Source organism: Salmo salar, chromosome ssa01 (assembly GCF_905237065.1).
Source record: "Salmo salar chromosome ssa01, Ssal_v3.1, whole genome shotgun sequence".
NCBI lineage: Eukaryota > Metazoa > Chordata > Actinopteri > Salmoniformes > Salmonidae > Salmo > Salmo salar.
Window position 1 is genome coordinate 51,963,709 of NC_059442.1, and position 16,889 is coordinate 51,980,597.

Sequence of the window (16,889 nt, forward strand, 5' to 3'; positions counted from 1 at the left end):
AGAGAGGTATTTGCACTGCGTCAGTGGAGTATCCTGTCATGGATAGAAAATCCTGTTTGAAGTATGGCCCCCATCTTTCACACTGACGATAATGCTGCTGGCTTTATCATGTCCTCCGTGCAAAGCCCATGTCTTCCCCTTTTGTCCGGCTCCCTCTCCCCCACTCCTGCGCACCCCCTGGCTTTCCTCTTTTGTGTCGCTCTCTGTCACATTGCCCACAGTTCACTGTGAGGAGAAGGATTCCAAACCTTGACGCATGCTGGGAAATGTAGTTGGAACATGGCTCGAGAATTCTAAGCTTCAGTCTTAGACTACAGTAGACTGAGATCTGCCGGTGCAGATGGATGATGGTTTAATATTGAGTGAAACATGAAAGACTGTTAGAATTACATGTATGGTGTAAATTGAGCTAAAATATATATTTCATTGCAAGTAAAGGAAATGTATTTTAATGTTTAGTACAGAAAAAATCTAATTGAGATGAATGGTTAAATACAAATGTCTTATGATCATACTCATATTTTAATAATGATCAAATTAAAAGATATGGTAAATACTTAGCATTTTAAATAAGATACATTCTTATTATTCATTATTCTCTCGCTGGTCCTAAATCCATCCATGGCTCTTCCATCCATGGCTTTGTTGGCCTCTCAGAAATCGTAAGCCGGCATCTTAAATAGGGGCCTCTCGTGGCATATGCATTTGCAGTACCTTATCTGGAGAATATCACAAACATTCTCTAGGACATTAAATATTTAAACAAGCCATACAAACAATAGACCGTGGAGAATGCTGGAAACACGCTATGAGGGGTTCCTTTGGGAAACAATTAATGTGCTACCAGACCCTCAATATTTTCATATTCAATGACTCTGTATGATCCATATGATCCCAACATAAAGTGGGTCTGCGAACCCTCTCTCTTAAACTGAAGCAGGCATATATTACCAGGCTTAGAGCTTGGCAAGCCCCGTATCCCAAAATAGAATTCAACAATACTCTACGAGGATGCATTAAATAAATCTCTGCTCAGCTAATCCGTGGAACAGTTCACATTTTCGAGAGAGACACTCCGGTTGCACAAAAGCATCCGCTCTGCTCGCCGCGCCTTCATCTGGGGACAGACACACATAAAGAGAGATATTTAGAGAGTGAGGATGGGGTTGGGGGGAGAGAGAGAAGAAGAAATCCTCCTCTAATGTGAGAGAGAATTCTCCCCAAAAATCAACATTGTGCTACTCCTGCACTGCAAAACAGATTTGATATCACTGCATATCTTTTTTTATTTTTCTGGGAGTAAGTGCAATACTTAATCTAGCGGCAAATATGGACATGAGGGCCATTTCGAAACATGTTGTACATAAATGTTAATCACATTAGCATTTCCTAGACTTCCGTAAATCTCCATAAATAGCATATTGAGGTTGATCCCTCCTTTTTTGCCCATTGAGAGAAAATTATAGTTGATGAATTGCTTTTGCCATGCATGTAGGCTAATGAAAGCTTTGCTCCTGGGCTTTCCTCAACAAAGGCTCATAATTTTTCTACTTTCCACTAAAATAAGAACCTGTTCCACTTTTAATTAATAGTTCCATTCAGTAGCACATGCATACTTTCAAATTGATTTTGTATAGGTGAGGCTTGGTTATTAATACTAAAGAAACAAGCCCATTGTGTTCAGGTGGGCGGTAGGTAATGTGATCCTGCAGGTTTATAGAGACTTTCTTCTGCCATGATCTACCTCACTGCACAATGAAGTCATAAAAGCTCAACCACCTTCAAACAAACGCTGGCATCTCCATACAATTCTTGACACCATTTTTTCAAAGGAAACTTTTATATGACGAAGTATTTGTTGTCTAACACACTCTCTTAACACATTTTGCTGGACCATATACTGTATGTGTCGTTACACAATGTGCAACATCCACATATTCTGTGATGGTGAGATAGGAAAGAGAGGATACAAGAGTTACCGTTCTCTTTTTTTATTGAAAGGTTGGAAACCTTGATTCTGAGACATGGCAAAGAAAGTGGCATTTTACTGATATATGGAAAGTGTGCTATATTACGACTGTTAGGCTTGGATCAGACACTGTATGTAGGGGCATTTGTAAGGTAGTTCCCCACACTTATCTGATCCGTTCATGAACAACTTGATGCTATCATGTGCATGGTGACAGTTACTTTAATTCATCCAGGAGATATGAAATACAAGCCAGAACTGTGCTCTCGCATAACACAATGAAAGTGTACTGCAAACGTCAATACAATATTAGAATAACTATTTCCAAAGAGAATATGGGCTTATATATGACAATATATTAGAAATATATGAGAATATGTGCAGCCTATTCCTCTGCGTTTTTCAGAAAATACAGTTTTGCTATCTTATTCCTGACCATGAAAACACAGGACTAGCAATTAGCCATTAGCATGCATAAGCTGTAGGTGCACACTGCCATGCATAATTCCAAGGCACTTGACTTGAGTATGATAACCCAGACTGCTTTGTGTTTGACTGAGCAAACATCCCCTGTCTAGCCATATGTATGTTGACGGGACAGCCTACCTATCCTTTGACACATCTAAATGAGCAGGGTTTTTTTGCATTGGCTCTCAGACCATTTCCCTTACTCTAGTGTTTAACCACTTAACAGATGCTTGTCACCATATTTGTTTTCAGAATGATGTTCATGGCCTAAGATGATAGTGATTGTCTGTCATTCCCTGAGTTCAACAGAGGTCAGTTAAATGTACATATATGGTGATTATTACATTATAAAACCTCTTTAGTTTATTCCTACAGTTAAATTTGGCCCATTCAGAGGCCTTCCCAAATCACTGCAGTTGAAGTCATTAATCATGTTTTTATTGCTTTTAGGTCTCATATTCATACATTTATTTGACACTGAACAAAAATTTGAACACAACATGTAAAGTGTTGGTCCCATGTTTCATGAGCTAAAATAAAAGATCCCAGACATTTTACATACGCACAAAAAGCTTATTTCTCTCAAATTCTGTGCACACATTTATCATCCCTGTTAGTGAGTATTTCTCCTTTGCCAAGATAATACATCCACCTGACAGGTGTGGCACATCAAGAAGCTGATTAAACAGCATGATCATTACACAGGTGCACCTTGTGCTGGGGACAATAAAAGGCCACTCTAAAATCTGCAGTTTTGTCACACAACACAATTCAACAGATGTCTCAAGTTTCGAGGGAGTGTGCAATTGGCATGCTGACTGCAGGAATGTCCACCAGAGCTGTTTCCAGAGAATTGAAAGTACTTTTCTCTACCACAAGCCACCTTCAACATAGTTTTACAGAATTTGCCAGTACATCCAACCGGCCACACAACCGCAGGCCACATGTAACCATGCCAGCCCAGAACCGCCACAACCGGCTTCTTTACTTGCGGGATCGCCTGAGACCAGCCACCAAGACAGCTGATGAAACTGTGTGTTTGCACGACCAAAGAATTTCTACACAAACTGTCAGAAACGGTCTCAGGGAAGCTCATCTGCATACTAGTCATCCTCACCAAGGTCTTTACCTGACTGCAGTTTGGCATTGTAACTGACTTCAGTGGGCAAATTCTTACCTTCGATGGCCACTGGCATGCTGGAGAAGTGTGCTCTTCACGGATTAATCCCGGTTTCAACTGTACCGGGCAGTTGGCAGGCAGACAGCATGTATGGTGTTGTGTGGGCGAGTGGTTTGCTGATGTCAACGTTGTGAACAGAGTGCCCCATAGTGGTGGTGGGGTTATGGCATGGGCAGGCACAAGCTACAGATAACGAACACAATTGCCTTTTATCAATGGCAATTTGAATGCGCGGAGATACCGTGACGAGATCCTGAGACCCATTGTCGTGCCATTCATCCTCCGCCATCAATTCATGTTTCAGCATAATAATGCACAGCCCCATGTCGCACGATTCTATACAAAATTCCTGGAAGCTGAAAATGCCCCAGTTCTTTCATGGCCTGCATACTCACCAGAAATGTCACCGATTGAGCATGTTTGGGATGCTCTGGATTGATGTGTACGACAGCGTGTTCCATGTTCCAGTTCCCGCCAATATCCAGCAGCTTTGCACAGCCATTGAACAGGAGTGGGACAACATTCAACAGGCTACAATCAACAGCCTGATCAACTCTACGGAAGGAGATGTGTCGCACTGCATGAGGCAAATGGTGGTCACTCTTGATACTGAATGCTTTTCTGATCCACACCGCAATCTTTTTTTTGAAGGTATTTTTTGAAGATGCATATCTACATTCCCAGTCATGTGAAATCCATAGATTAGAGCCTAATGAATTTCTTTCAATTGACTGATTTCCTTATATGAACTGTAATCTTTGAAATTGTTGCATGTTGCGTTTATATTTTTGTTCAGTGTAATTGCAAGATCAATGCAAACAATTCCAAAGAGAATCAAGCCAATGAGGAATCAATGCTGTTCTAAATCTGCTCCGCTGTACCTGTGAGTAAAGGTCTCGAAGTGGGCGATCCATATGGCGATTTGGTATTTGTATTTTGAAGCTGTCAGAACGAATTGGCCCTGACACTGAACAGAGCCAGCTTAACAGCAGCGGTAGCTGCACTTAAGCATGGTGGGTGATTTCATACCGATTAGCACAAATCATGGAGCACTTAACGTTATTGCCCTGTGAGTCTAACAACACTTTGACACCTCCTCTGGATCTGACCTCTCTCAGGTTTATTTCCCCGCATAGCATTTAGATTTCATCAAACTTAAAAGGAATTCATCCAGACCAGTTTTCAAATGCATTGTTGTTTAAATATGGCCCAAAGCGATGTATCTGGGTTCTCGCTGAGGCCAAGCTTCCCCTCTTGTTTGGAGAGGAGTGGGGGTTTATAGGAGGGTTGGGGTGAACAGGGACACCCTGGTGGCCCCCTCCTGCTGCCCCCTCATCTTGGGGCCTGTGCCAAAACTGCTCTGGCACGGAGCTGGAGCTGCAGTCTCCATGGTGACAAGCCACTTCAGCTCCACTAGCTTTGCCCAGTGCTACTGGGCTCTGATTCAGACTGATGCAAAACAAAAACATTACAATAAATAATATACAGTTTCACCATTCTCCCTCCCTATTGTGTCTGCTACTAAAGAAAAGCCCAATGTGGGTGCATTTTGCTGCTGCCTTGTATTGTGGCTGAAGAATGTTGCACTAAATAGCTGATGTGATGGTGTAACAGGCTAATGGAGGAGCCTTTGGCAGCGTTGTACCCTAGTGTGGAAGGATAGAGAGAGGCAGTCCCAGTGGAGTGGATGTGGCTGCTGTGATAGTTCTGAACTCTCCCAGTGTTTGTGTGTCAGCCAGCAGCCTAGAGAAGGAGACTTGAGACATTCTCCACATCATCTTGCAGACGGGAAACATTCCCCTCAATTAAAATGAGTTAATTTGAAAGCATAAGCTTGTTCTTAATTAAGAGGAGCTTAGACATCTCCTGAAATTAAATTCCTGAAATGAGAGTAATGTTGACGATATATTCCTTTGTTCGTCTAGTGGTGCTCCTTCCCTCTTCCATTCTGGAATACAGTAGCCACAGCCCACCTTTAATGCAAAACCTAGATAAAACCTGAAAAGGGGATAACCTTAGCCATTTGTACGAGTACATATTTGAGGGGAGAAGTTTCCATTTCAAAGAAGATTCACAGTGGACTCCCACCATATCCTCCCTCTCACCACTCTCCCTGTCTGCCTGGCTCTCTGCATCCACGTAGCCAGAGAGAGAAGAATGAGAGAGGAGGAGAGGGAGAGAGGGAACGAGATTGTGGCATTAAGTAAATAATTTGTATGATAATTCATTACAGCACAGTCTTTTTCATCTTTAATTGGTCTAAATGAAGAGACATTTCACACCATTTAGATAAAAAAAGAAAAAGGAGGCCAGCGTAATGAAAAGGGGCCTGCCTATCGGACTTCAGAGGTTTGCTCTAAATGAAAATGTAATTGCAGGCGGAATGGTACAAGAGGAGAGACCTGCGCTGTAGATCCGGGGGTATCTTCAGACAGCCGAGCAAAAGCTAATGACTGAGCAATTTGGAACATTTACTCACCCCAAAGACTCTCATTAAGTCAATCACAGGCTTAGCCGAGACCCACTCGCAGAGACGGAGCGGGCCCCGCATTTATTCCAACATCAATCAGGAGGGGCCGGCTTCTTCTTTCAGAACCCCATGAAAAACGCCCAAGTAATTTATTCGGGATCTTTGAGAGGATAATGGCCAATTATTTGTTTATAACACTGGTTAAATTTTCATTAGGCAGATTAATGGAATATCATGTACCGTCAACACTGGACTGAGGGGTGGTGTGTCAGAGATAAACGGCCAAACAGATGATGTCGCTCTGTTGGTAAATTGGTTTTTCCGCATCCCCACTTCTCTCCATATGAAAATGTGAAGGTGGCCTAGGTGCTCAGAGGGGGACCCTTCAGCAGAGGCTGAGATGGGGTGAAACGGACAAAACAGGGGAGAGCTAGCAGGTCTTTTGGTTTTTGTTTGGTAATATGTAAATACATCTCAATGTATAAACAAATGTGTTATTATTCTATTTGTAATATTATTACATTTGCTTACAATGTTTGAGTTATATCTTTTTCCATGCTGTTCATCTTTAATTCAATACCAAACATTTTTATGATTGTGTGACGCCTGCACTAATGTTTATACTCTTTCGCTTCATTCCATCTCTTAAATGACCAGTTTTATCAAGCATTGGAAGTCAGCACATATACTGCATATCTCATATACTACCACAAGTTTGAAATGATAATTCAGGTGCGTTTTTTAACAGTTATCTTTTTTAATGAATACATGCAAAGATATATATTTTTTTGTGGTGACTCTGGGTGCTAGCATAATCTGCCATTATGCAGGCGACACCAGATACCTGTAAGTGACAGTTATGAGTGAAGTGGCTACTACAAGGTAAGCAGGTTGGCGAATTGCTGACCCCTTATGATGATAAAGATTATAAACAGCAGTTTGAACCTTGAGCTGCCGTTTCTCAGACCTCCACTTGAAAGATGTCTGAGAATTATCATTTTGAGTGCTGCATAGTTTGCCCTCAAATAGCCTCTTTCCTTTTGCCTTTTTCCAACAGAGAAAGACGTTTTGGAATTCAGTAGGCCTATGTACAAAATGTCATGTATTATAATTTCTAACTAATATTTGAAATATATAGTAATGTTCTCAAATTGCTACATAAATGTTCTTCCCAATCAATAAAAAATTGTGCACAAATGAAAGAGGTTGTGCCAGTAACTCTTGAAGGGATGCTGAGGTGGAGATACCGTAGGAGAGAGTGGCTACAGCTGAAACTACCCTGAAAACCATTACCAAAACAAGTAAACCTTTGTTCAAGCACTGCTCTATTGCTACACCAAACTAAAAAATATGCCACTTTCTCTTTGGAGAAGCAGGGATCTCTTCTGAAATATTGCAGTGCGCCTCGTCTGACCTTTGACGATAGTTCGGCAGTCTCTGCCGCTCTTTTGGCGCAGTGCGGGTGAAGCACGCCTCTGTTTCATTCAGCAGCTTGAGCAGTTCTTCCACTGTCGAAAAATGGTCATGCATATTAATATACAGTGCCTTCGGAAAGTATTCAGACCACTTACACATTTTGTTAGATTACAGCCTTATTCTAAAATTGATTAAATCGTTTTTTTCCTCCTCATCAATCTACACACAATACACCATAACGACAAAGCAAAAACTGTTTGTTTTTTTCTTGCTAAAAAAATATGAATAAAAAATATGAATAAAACATTTACATAAGTATTCAGACCCTTTACTCAGTACTTTGTTGAAGCACCTTTCGCAGCGATTACAGTCTTGAGTCTTCTTGGGTATGACGCTACAAGCTTGGCACACCTGTATTTGGGGAGTTTCTCCCATTCTTCTCTGCAGATCCTCTCAATTTCTGTCAGGTTGGATGGGGAGCGTTACTGCACAACTATTTTCAGGTCTCACCAGAGATGCTCAATCGGGTTCAAGTCCGGGCTCTGGCTGGGCCACTCAAGGACATTCAGAGACTTGTCCCAAAGCCACTCCTGTGTTCTCTTGGCTGTGTGCTTAGGGTTGTTGTCCTGTTGGAAGGTGAACCTTCGTCCCAGTCTGAGGTCCTGAGCTCTCTGGAGCAGGTTTTCATCAAGGGTCTCTCTGTACTTTGCTCCATTCATCTTTGCCTCGATCCTGACTAGTCTCCCAGTCCCTGCCGCTGAAAAACATCCCCACAGCATGATGCTGCCACCTCCATGTTTCACCGTTGGGATGGAGCCAGGTTTCTTCCAGACATGACGCTTGGCATTCAGGCCAAAGAGTTCAATCTTGGTTTCATCAGATCATAGAATCTTGTTTCTCATGGTCTGAGAGTCTTTAGGTGACTTTTGGCAAACTCCAAGTGGGCTGTCATGTGCCTTTTACTGAAGATTGGCTTCTGTCTAGCCACTCTAACATAAAGGCCTGCTTATTGGAGTGCTGCAGAGATGGTTGTCCTTCTGGAAGTTTTTCCCATCTCCACAGAGGAACTCTGGAGCTCTGTCAGAGTCACCATCGGGTTCTTGGTTACCTCCCTGAACAAGGCCCTTCTCCCCCGATTGCTCAGTTTGGCCGGGTGGCCACCTCTAGGAAGAGTCTTGGTGGTTCCAAACTTCTTCCAAACTTCACTGTGTTCTTGGGGACCTTCAATGCTGCAGAAATGTTTTGGTACCCTTCCCCAGATCTGTGCCTCAACACAATCCTGTCTCGTAGCTCTTTTGCACACCAGTATTTCTACTTGCACATCATCATCTGCTATTTATCACTCCAGTGTTCATTTGCTAAACTGTAATTACTTCGCTACTGTGGCCTATTTATTGCCTTACCTCCTCACACCATTTGCACACACTGTAAATATACTTTTTTCCTATTTCTTTTCTTCTATTGTGTTATTGACTGTACACTTGTTTATTCCATGTGTAACTCTGTGTTGTTGTTGTGTCGCACTGCTTTGCTTTATCTTGGCCAGGTCTCAGTTGTAAATGAGAACTTGTTCTCAACTAGCTTACCTGGTTAAATAAAGGTGAAATAAAAAAGATATATATATTTTTTAAATGGCTTGGTTTTTTGCTCTGACATGCACTGTCAAATGTGGGATGCTATTTAGACAGGTGTGTGCTTTTCCAAATCATGTCCAATCAATTGAATTTACTGCAGGTGGACTCCAATAAAGTTGTAGAAACATCTCAAGGATGATCAATGAGGCACCTGTGTTCAATTTCGAGTCTCATAGCAAAGGGTCTGAGTACTTAAAAAAAATTAAAAATAAATAAATATATATATATATATATATATATATATATATATATATATATATATATATATATATATATATATAATATACATTTGCAAAAATATCTAAAAACCTGTTTTCGCTTTGTCATTATGGGGTATTGTGTGTAGACTGCTGAGGATTTTTAATTTATTTAATCCTATTTAGAATAAGGCTGTAACGTAACAAAATGTGTAAAAAGTCAATGGGTCTGAATACTTTCCGAAGGCATGTTATTTGCATGCAAATAAAGGTTGCTTCGCTACTAGACCCACAACGGAAGCACAATCATGGCCTCGGATTAGCAGGTGGTTGCGTTAGAACAGACCCAGTGTCTGTTTCTGTGGCGGTAGAAATGCTAAGGCTCATGGTTAGTGTCATTTTTGGTGCTCTTTGAAACCAGGAAATGATGGTAAAAATACGACTTCTCAACACTGAAATATTCATAACCGATGGGCACTACATCAACATATGAATTGTTTTGCAGTCTTGGGAGAAAATCAATGGTCTATGTCGCAAGTAGGCCTAATATTGGTGACAGATCTCAAGGTTTATATCAGGGATGAGGAGACTCTTCGTGATTCCTTAGTAAAAGGGAGTTATAAAATCTGAAGACAAGTTACTTTAACCGAGACACATTAAACCGATCATATTCACTGTTTCAAACATTAACTTCCGCGCTGCACTGGTGTGTAAATCGTCTTTATTTGTCTAGCTTTGTTGTGCTAACTGGCAAACGGCGATGCTAACTGTTTAGCTGGCGTTTGCTAGCAAGTGAACTAGCACAGGCAGTGTGGGATAATGGACAGTGAATTAAATGATGTCTTCATCATCTTGCTATATAGCTAGCTTGGTAAAGTATTTAGTGTTGTGTGCATTGTGCTGCACTTACCACCCCATTTGTTTCATATGATTTTTTCCCCCCTTTTTATTGTCTTCTGTTCATACTCCTTTTCGGCTCCCCCACGTGGGGGGTCCGTGCTCTCTGATTTGCTCAATGTCAAGTTGTCAGCCACTGAAGGGCATTTCGACTGTACATGAACAAATGGCAGGTTCGTTGGTACCAGGTCGATATGCAACAGGGGGTTGCATCTCAGGTTCCTTCTCAGGTTGTTCTACCAAGAGAAGGAACGGCCTCCTACTTTGCTAAGTACCTATCAACGGTCAGTCTTCTCCATGTGTCTGAGCTATAACACAAGAGGTTGCTATCATTCCTGAATTTGACCCAAAACCAAAGAGGAAGCCTGCAATGTTGAGAGCGATTGTATGGAACGAATCAGTACGTCAGGCAAAGCTCTCAACCGTGCCAGCCCGCTCTTAATTTCTATTCAGTTTGACACTGAATAAGTTCGTCATCTGAACTGTGCATAAGTGAGTGACAATTGAATCTGCACGCCCTCATACTGTAGTTAATGACTTAAAGCTCAGACTGGTAGGAATGTCAAACGTTTGCCTGCCAACAGTACTTAGTGCCTCTGAACAGTGTAGGCAGTCAATCTCTTTTGTGTTCACACAGCAAAGACCTTGGAAGTCGTGAGCAGCTCAACCTTGTTAAAATACACCAAACCAGAAGGTGGCATTGTGGCGTTGCTTGGCAATGCATGTCCGTGTGTTGCTAATGGTGTAGATTCCAAGCTAGCTGCACTAATGTTGCTATTTTGTAGAAATAAATTATTATCTCCATAATCCCATACTGCCAGTGCCAGCCCATAGCCAAAGTATATATATTAGTATGTTCGCAAGCTAGCACAACATAGCTATTTACCTAGCTAGCTAAGGACACTGCACAAACTTGGCAGCTAACACAGGCAGCTGTTTCATGGAAACTAGTTAACCCATTGTGATTTAATTATGTCTATACTAGCTGCAGTGGTTAGCTAGCTTGGAGGAAGTATTTAGTGTTGTGTGCATTGCGTCTGTGCACTTAGCTATCTACCATCCCATAGCCTACATTGCATATGAAGTGTGACTGGCTCATCCGTGGATGTACGGAGAAAATGCCCACTGGGCACACACTGGTTGAATCAACGTTGTTTCCACATAATTTCAATTAAATTACGTTTAAACAACATGGAATAGATGTTGAATTGACGTCTGTGCCCAGTGGGTGCCCCCCTTTTTTAGGACACCCCTATGTGGCTGTTCGTTCTCGTTGGCTCAAAGTCAAGATGTTGGCCACTGACGAGGGTTACGATTCTACAAGTAGAAATGGTATGTTCGTTGCTACCGGTCAGCACCCAGCACGTACCGCTTTTGTTCTAGCAAGAAAAGGAACGGCCTCCCACTGTGAAAAGTACCTATCAGCAGTCTATCTGCAGTGAGATTCTTGGTGTCTTTCATGCCTTTAACACTTGATAAAAGCAAAGTTTGGTCAAAACATGAAGTGTGCTAAACTTTATTTTGGTTCCTTTTTGACAGTTTCACATGATCCAACATGCAAGACTAGACAATGTAAGGTGTTCTCTCCATCTCAAAACAATTGGAAAGAGGGAATTTAATTGAAGACTGTTTATAAATGTATTTCAGCATGTAAAATGTAAGTCTGCTTGTTAAAATTGAAAATGACATACAAAACGAATCAGCTGATGACAAGCATGGCTGTGGGTTTTCCTACTTAGTCACCATCTAGGCTATCACTGTTGACAGACTTGTCATGAACTGTCACGCATAGTACCCCTACACTTAAACATTCCTTAGTATTCATCCATCATTGGCCTCACTTAGGACCAGGCGCTTTGGACGCAAATATTAATTTAGACTCCTGGGTCCCAATCTACCAACCTTAGGGTGCCTAACGTGCCCACTAGCTCCCCTATCAAAACAATCGTCAGCTAAAAGAGGTTGTCGTTGGGCCGAGCTATCTGACACCCGGCCACCAGTAGCCAGCAGGACACAAAGGCCATTTAATTAGGCCTACTGCTCCTCTCTGGTGTGAAAGACACTCAGGCCCGTTTGATTCCCCACCGCTCTCCCAGCAGGAAGTGGTTGGTGATAATTGACACAGGATTTCCTTGTTAACCAGCGGCAGACTGTGGATTAAAGTGACAGAGATCTCCAGAAGAAAGTGGGGATCAGATAAGAGGGAGGGGAGACGGGAGGGGGTGCAGGGGAAGAAGGAATGGAGGGGGTAGCCGCTATTTACCGCTCTCGAGAAACCAGGAAGGAAATAGCAATAACAGAGCGGAGTGCGGTCCTGCCGCGAGATGTAGCTCCCACTTATCTTAGCCATTCAGCTTGGCTGATCAAAGATTGGCTTCCCTTAAAATAACCTGGGCCCAAGGTTGACTACATGCTTCCACGCCATGGGTTTTTTGGCAAATTATCACTTTTTTCCAATCCTCCCTATAAAGATGGATTGCTGTTTGTGGAGGACTAGAGGACTAGAGAGATAATCTCTTTTCAGTTGTACAATTATACACTATCATGGAATGAAAGCACATTTGCAAATGATGTAATTTCCCGCTTTGTACCAACTGGGTCATGAGCCTTGACAAAAGCTATTATCATACAGACAGGAGACATACCCAGCCGGCTGTAGGGCAAAGATGGAGGCTTTCAGAGTGCATAATCCATTTGATTTATTATTAGGTTCCTCTTCAACTTATTCAGCTACTACAGAGCTTACCAACAGACATTTTACAAGTGCTCATTGGTAGGGTTTAGGGTTTAGCATAGGTCCTCCAGTGATCCAGTGAGGATAACAAATGGCTGTACTCGTTGGCTTTCTTAAAGTCTTTACCAACAGGCCTTTCCATAATTTATTCCCATTACATTCCCTTTTATTTGTATTGAACATCCCATGATGTGTTCCCATTAGGAAAGGGAAAGGGGGACACCTAGTCAGTTGTACAACTGAATGCCTTCAACTGAAATGTGTCTTCCGCATTTAACCCAAACCCTCTGAATCAGAGTACCATTTATTTGCATTATTTAACTTAAAACAAATGGTGATTTCTGTCAAGGCTCAGGAGAAGACCCAGATGCAGACACTTTCGAAGTAACAAAAGTTATTACTCAAACAGGGGGGCAGGCAAACGACAGGTCCGAAAGGTACAGAACAGCAGGCAGGCTCAAGGCAGGCAGAGGTCAGTAATCCAGGGTGGTATGGCAAGGTACAGAACGACAGGCAGGTAGAATGGTCAAAACCAGGAAAGCTAGAAAACCAGACAGACAGACAGACAGACAGACAGACAGACAGACAGACAGACAGACAGACAGACAGACAGACAGACAGACAGACAGACAGACAGACAGACAGACAGACAGACAGACAGACAGACAGACAGACAGACAGACAGGAAAAACCGCTGGTAGGCTTGATGAAAAAAACCGAATTGGCAACAGACAAACAGAGAACACAGGTACAGTGGGGGGAAAAAGTATTTGATCCCCTGCTGATTTTGTACGTTTGCCCACTTACAAAGAAATGATCAGTCTATAATTTTAATGGTAGGTTTATATGAACAGTGAGAGACAGAATAACAACAAAAAAATCCAGAAAAACGCATGTCAAAAATGTTATAAATTGATTTGCATTTTAATGAGGGAAATAAGTATTTGACCCCTCTGCAAAACATGACTTAGTACTTGGTGGCAAAACCCTTGTTGGCAATCACAGAGGTCAGACGTTTTTTGTAGTTGGTCACCAGGTTTGCACACATCTCAGGAGGGATTTTGTCCCACTCCTCTTTGCAGATCTTCTCCAAGTCATTAAGGTTTCGAGGCTGACGTGTGGCAACTCGAACCTTCAGCTCCCTCCACAGATTTTCTAAGGGATTAAGGTCTGGAGACTGGCTAGGCCACTCCAGGACCTTAATGTGCTTCTTCTTGAGCCACTCCTTTGTTGCCTTGGCCATGTGTTTTGGGTCATTGTCACTCTGGAATACTCATCCACGACCCATTTTCAATGCCCTGGCTGAGGGAAGGAGTTTCTCACCCAAGATTTGACAGTACATGGCCCCGTCAAATGATGCGGTGAAGTTGTCCTGTCTCCTTAGCAGAAAAACACACCCAAAGCATAATGTTTCCACCTCCATGTTTGACGGTGGAGATGGTGTTCTTGGGGTCATAGGCAGCATTCCTTCTCCTCCAAACACGGCGAGTTGAGTTGATGCCAAAGAGCTCCATTTTGGTCTCATCTGACCACAACACTTTCACCAGTTGTCGTCTGAATCATTCAGATGTTCATTGGCAAACTTCAGATGGGCATGTATATGTATTCTTGAGCAGTGGGACTATGCGGGCGCTGCAGGATTTCAGTCCTTCACGGCATAGTGTGTTACCAATTGTTTTCTTGGTGACTATGGTCCCAGCTGCCTTGAGATCATTAACAAGATCCTCCCGTGTAGTTCTGGGCTGATTCCTCACCGTTCTCATGCTCATTGCAACTCTACGAGGTGAGATCTTGCATGGAGCTCCAGGCCGAGGGATATTGACAGTTCTTTTGTGTTTCTTCCATTTGCGAATTATCGCACCAAATGTTGTCAACTTCTCACCAAGCTGCTTGGCGATGGTCTTGTAGCCCATTCCAGCCTTGTGTAGGTCTACAATCTTGTCCCTGACATCTTTGGAGAGCTCTTTGGTCTTGGCCATGGTGGAGAGTTTGGAATCTGATTGATTGATTGCTTCTGTGGACTGGTGTCTTTTATACAGGTAACAAACTGAGATTAGGAGCACTCCCTTTAAGAGTGTGCTCCTAATCTCAGCTCGTTACCTGTATAAAAGACACCTGGGAGCCAGAAATCTTTCTGATTGAGAGGGGGTCAAATACTTATTTCCCTCATTAAAATGCAAATCAATTTATAACATTTTTTACATGCGTTTTTCTCTATATTTTTGTTGTTATTCTGCCTCTCACTGTTCAAATAAACCTACCATTAAAATTATAGACTGATAATTTCTTTGTCAGTGGGCACTCGGGATAAGTACACTCGGGATAATGGGGAAGGTGGACGACACCTGGAAGGGGGTGGAGACAAGCACTAGACAGGTGAAACAGATCAGGGTGTGACAATTTCAATGTTATGTGGTTTGTAATTGGATTATTGTGATGATTTATGACTGCCATTAATACTCTGTTGCCATTAGCATGATCTGTGAACTTTTAAATGGCTTAGTGCAAGGTGGACAGCAGAAGGTGTCGTCCCATTCAACTCCACAAGTGAGCCCACCCACCAAACACCTTCCACAAACCATGTACTGTTGAAGTCGGAAGTTTACATACACTTAGGATGGAGTCATTAAAACTCACTTTTCAACCACTCCACAAATGTCATGTTAACAAACTATAGTTTTGGCAAGTCGGTTAGGACATCTACTTTGTGCATGACACAAGTCATTTTTCCAACAATTGTTTACAGACAGATTATTTCACTTATAATTCACTGTATCACAATTCCAGTGGCTCAGAAGTTTACATACACTAAGTTGACTGTGCCTTTAAACAGCTTGGAAAATTCCAGAAAATTATGTCATGGCTTTAGAAGCTTCTGATAAGCTAATTGACATAATTTGAATCAATTGGAGGTGTACCTGTGGATGTATTTCAAGGCCTACCTACAAACTCAGTGCCTCTTTGTTTGACATCCTGGGAAAATCAAAAGAAATCAGCCAAGACCTCACCTCAGGAAAAAAATTGTAGACCTCCACAAGTCTGGTTCATCCTTGGGAGCAATTTCCAAACGCCTGAAGGTACCACGTTCATCTGTACAAACAATAGTACGCAAGTATAAACACCATGGGACCATGCAGCCATCATTCCGCTCAGGAAGGAGATGCTTTCTGTCTTCTAGAGATGAACTTACTTTGGTGTGAAAAGTGCAAATCAATCCCAGAACAACAGCAAAGGACCTTGTGAAGATGCTGGAGGAAACAGGTACAAAAGTATCTATATCTACAGTAAAACGAGTCCTATATCGACATCACCTGAAAGGCTGCTCAGCAAGGAAGAAGCCACTGCTCCAATCCGCCATAAAAAAGCCACACTACGGTTTGCAACTGCACATGGGGACAAAGATCGGACTTTTTGGTGAAATGTCTGATGAAACAAAAATAGAACTGTTTGGCCATAATGACCATCATTATGTTTGGAGGAAAAATGGGGAGGCTTGCAAGCCGAAGAACACCATCCCAACCGTGAGGTATGGGGGTGGCAGCATCATGTTGTGGGGGTGCTTTGCTGCAGGAGGGACTGGTGCACTTCACAAAATGGATGGCACCATGAGGAAGGAAAATGATGTGAAGCAACATCTCAAGACATCAGTCAGGAAGTTAAAGCTTCGTTGCAAATGGGTCTTCCAAATGAACAATGACCCCAAGCATACTTCCAAAGTTGTGGCAAAATGGCTTAAGGACAACAAAGTCAAGGTATTGGAGTGGCCATCACAAAGCCCTGACCTCAATCCTAAAGAAAAATTGTGGGCAGAACTGAAAAAGCGTGTGCGAGCAAGGAGGCCTATAAACCTGATTCAGTTACACCAGCTCTGTCAGGAGGAATTGGCCAAAATTCACCCAACTTATTATGGAAGGCTACCCAAAA

General features: G+C 42.3%; 1 long non-coding RNA gene across 1 annotated transcript in view; it reads right to left on the reverse strand.

The window, feature by feature from the left end:
• Nucleotides 1–433: 433 nt before the first annotated feature.
• Nucleotides 434–16,889, reverse strand: part of LOC123743248 (uncharacterized) — a 53,991-nt gene continuing 37,535 nt past the window's right edge. The window contains exon 2 of the long non-coding RNA XR_006770056.1: nucleotides 434–1,117. This is a non-coding gene — a long non-coding RNA (uncharacterized lncRNA). The remainder of the gene's footprint in view (nucleotides 1,118–16,889) is intronic.